Source organism: Bos taurus, chromosome 2 (assembly GCF_002263795.3).
Source record: "Bos taurus isolate L1 Dominette 01449 registration number 42190680 breed Hereford chromosome 2, ARS-UCD2.0, whole genome shotgun sequence".
NCBI lineage: Eukaryota > Metazoa > Chordata > Mammalia > Artiodactyla > Bovidae > Bos > Bos taurus.
The window spans coordinates 108,272,460-108,276,151 of record NC_037329.1 but is presented as its reverse complement, the minus strand read 5'-3'; the positions used below and the strand labels follow the sequence as shown (position 1 = coordinate 108,276,151).

Genomic DNA, 3,692 nt, shown 5'->3' with positions numbered 1-3,692 from the left:
CCAATAAGCCCCATGCCAGCAGTCCCCTACTTGTCCACCATTTACCCTTTGGAGAAAAATAAATAAACTTTCCGTTTGACTCTCCCTTGCTGACAGTCTCTTCTAACTGTATCACAAATTGAACTTTAAAATAAATAAATGAATCAAACCAGCTGCTATAGGATGGGAAACCCAAAAATGTGTGAGTAGGACATTGTTGAGAATGAAAACCTCAGCATCAACTGATCCAAAAACATCCAAGTTTTTCTTTTTTTTTTTTTATAGTGAAGTATGGTTTATTAAGCTGTGCTTTAGTACAGGTGCTCTAAGGCACAAGGCCCTGACATTCTGCCAATTTTTCTTGAGCAAGGACACCAGGAAGCTGAGAGCTAAGACGATGTTGTACACAACCTCATCATCTGTCGTCGTCAGGTGGCCAACAGTCACTGCCAGACACAGCACCTTCTTCATCTGGAACTTGACAGTGGACTTCACCTCATCAACTTTGGCCACCGTGTTCTCATTGTGGGTTGGCAAGGAAGGGAACTTGCCAGGCTTGTTCAGGCCTGGGCCCAGGATTCATGGGATCTGCTTGATCAGAGACTCGGAAGCCAAAAAGGCATCATACTTCTTGGGCAGCTTCTTGACCAGTTCCTTGTTCTTGTTGAGTTTCCTCAGTGCCATGTGGGGGATATCCACAGCCTTGGCTTCTTCACAGTGCTGCTGGTCCCACAGGACACACATGGAGAATTTGGGGCGGGGAGTGGACTTAAGCCTGACGGTGCCCAAGAAATTTTTGTCCTTCTGAGAGTCATAGGCCTACAGGCTGACCTGAAGCACCACCATCTCCAGACACTGCAGGTACTTATGCTGGTTGCCAGGCAGGACTTCCCCCACCGCTTCATAGTGTGTGTTGCAGGAGACTTTGCTCCTCATGGTTCCTCACGCTGTGATAACTGGAAAAGCCGAAAACATCTAAGTTTTTGATGTGGCCCTCATCTTTCCCTTCTGGGGAAAAAGGGATTTTTTTAAGCAACAGTGACAGTGATGGCCATATCAAAATGAAAACAAAATTTCATGTAGATGATTCCCTAAAACCTGACAGTGAAAAGAAATGCAGGATAATCTTGATCAGCTCTCTATTTCCATCCACTACTGCTGCTGCTGCTGCTGCTGCTAAGTCGCTTCAGTCATGTCTGACTCTGTGCGACCCCATAGGCGGCAGCCCACCAGGCTCTGCTGTCCCTGGGATTCTCCAGGCAAGAACACTGGAGTGGCTTGCCATTTCCTTCTCCAATGCATGAAAGAGAAAAGTGAAAGTGAAGTTGCTCAGTCATGTCTGACTCTCAGTGATCCCATGGACTGCAGCCTTCCAGGCTCCTCCGCCCATGGGATTTTCCAGGCAAGAGTACTGGAGTGGGGTGCCATTGCCTTTTCCTCCATCCACTACTAAGAATCCACAAAAATCAACCATCAGAAGAGCAAAAGACAGCACCCGCCAGGTTGCCTGAGTTACTAAAATGACCAGAAAGGTCACCTGCATGCTAATGTGTGGTGGTTTCTCACCTGTAGTTATTAATACTTTCCATTGATCAGAACCCCTCCTCATCTCAACTCCAGAAATTCGGCTTTTGCTGTTTTATATATTGAAATTCCATGTAGCATTTTGTCTAAAGAAAGAATTGTGATGCTTAGAAATATTTGGAAAACATTATTGTGTGAGAATGCACTTGATAAACTGAGACGTAGTGTGACTTATTTTACAGTATTATATTGAGTATAATTTGCACAAAGGACATGGACACACCTCGTGTTCATTCAGTGATGATTTTAATATGTGTAAACACTCATGTATATATCAATTAGATAAAGAGAATTAGCATTTCCTTCATCCAGAAAGTTCCTCCAGTCCACTTTCCACTCAGCATTCCTCCTTTCACACACACAGAGACACTCTGATAACCACTGATTGGATTTCTATCACCATTGATCCCTTTCACCTATGCTAGAGCTTTATGTGAATGGAATCACCTAGCACATACTCTTTTGTGCCCAAATTCTTCCTCACAACATATTATCTATGAGATTCACTCATGTTGTTAGATGTAACTGAAGTTATTTTTTTTTTCATTGTTGCATAGGTTTCCATTATAAACAGGTCACAATTTGTCAATTCATATGTCGACAATCTAAGGAGCTATTTCCAGTTTGAAGCTACTACGAATAAACCTGCTATCAATATTTCTGTTCAAGTCCCTTTGTGGTCATCTGTTTTCTTTTCTCCTGGGTAAATACTTTGAGGAGAATAGATAGGTTAGAGTGTAAGTGCATGTCTAACTTTACAATATACTGTCAACCAACTTACCCTTTTGTATTCCCACTAGCTATGAAACTTTCAGTCATTCACTAGCATTTAGTGCTGTCAGTTTTAAATTTTAACAACTTTAATGATTGGCTTAAAATATCTTGTGGTTTTAATTTGCATTTCTTTGATGTTAAGCATCTTTTCATGTACATAATTGCCATTCTAATATATTTTTTGAGTATTTGTTCAAGTTTTTACTCACTTTTTAAAAAAAATGATGATTTGTCTTTGTTTCATTAGTTTTATATATTTCAAATAAGAGTCCTTTCTTAGTTAGATATATTGTGAATATTTTCTCCCTGTCTGTGGCTTTTCAGTTTTTTGTCTTTGAAGAGCAGAAAGTTTTTAATTTTTATGAAGTCTCATTTAAAAAATCTTTGTTTATACAAGATCTTAAAGATATTTTCTTCTTTCTTCTAGAAATTTTGTAAATTTAGCTTGTATGTGTAGGGCTGTCATGAAAAGGGTATATTTTCATCTATTAGTTTCTTATTTGATCTTAAATAGGGTGTTTGAGGTTGAGAAATACCACTTAGACAGTTTGATTTAAGTCTTAGAGTCTTGCAATCAGATATCAATAATGTCTAAGTCGACATTTTGCTTGTCCATCTAGCAAGTTATAGAAGAATTTGAAGTAGGACACTTTTGACAGTGGAAGGAGCCACCAGCCACAATAATACCAAAACAAGAGGTATTCACCAAGGTTCTTTATGGCAAACTCAGACACACAGTCACTCTAGATCCAGGTCTCCTGACTCCAGGTTAATTAATATTTACTCAGTCAACAAATTCTTCTTCTGTAGCATGCCTATGTTTATTGCAACTATTAAAACACTCTTGAGGTGTCAAAAAGAGTTGAAGACTGAATTCATCAGTCTTCTCTCTCAGATTAGGGACAAGGGGCATCAGACATGGTTTAAAAATCAAGATTTGTAACTTTTGCTTTCTTCAAGGCTGACTTTTGAGACTGAACAAAGAATGATCAACCCTGGTGTTCTATAACTCCTTTGGGAAGCTCTTCTAAAAAGACAGATTGTTACCATGCCAGTTTGCATCACCATTTGGTTTAATTATTATTCATAATTGGGAAATAATTAGATAAAACGATGATGTAAACCCCAGTGGAAAATAGACATCTCTTAAGAACTCTAATGTTTTCCGTCACTTAAAAGGAAGGGGATATGACTTAGTGGAGGAAAAAACTAATTAGAAAAGCAGACACATCTTCTCCCTCTCCTCATATTTCAGGCATGCTGGCAAGTGCTCAAAAATGATCAGAGAGTGGCCTATTTCTCAAGGACCCCAGGAGAGCATGATAATTTAAATCATCATCTCAGAAAAGTGCCTT

The 3,692-nt window shown here is 39.4% G+C and overlaps 1 pseudogene; it reads right to left on the bottom strand.

Annotated features, from left to right (window-relative positions):
* Positions 1 to 258: 258 nt before the first annotated feature.
* Positions 259 to 915, bottom strand: LOC784399 (large ribosomal subunit protein uL1-like; annotated as a pseudogene).
* Positions 916 to 3,692: the final 2,777 nt, after the last annotated feature.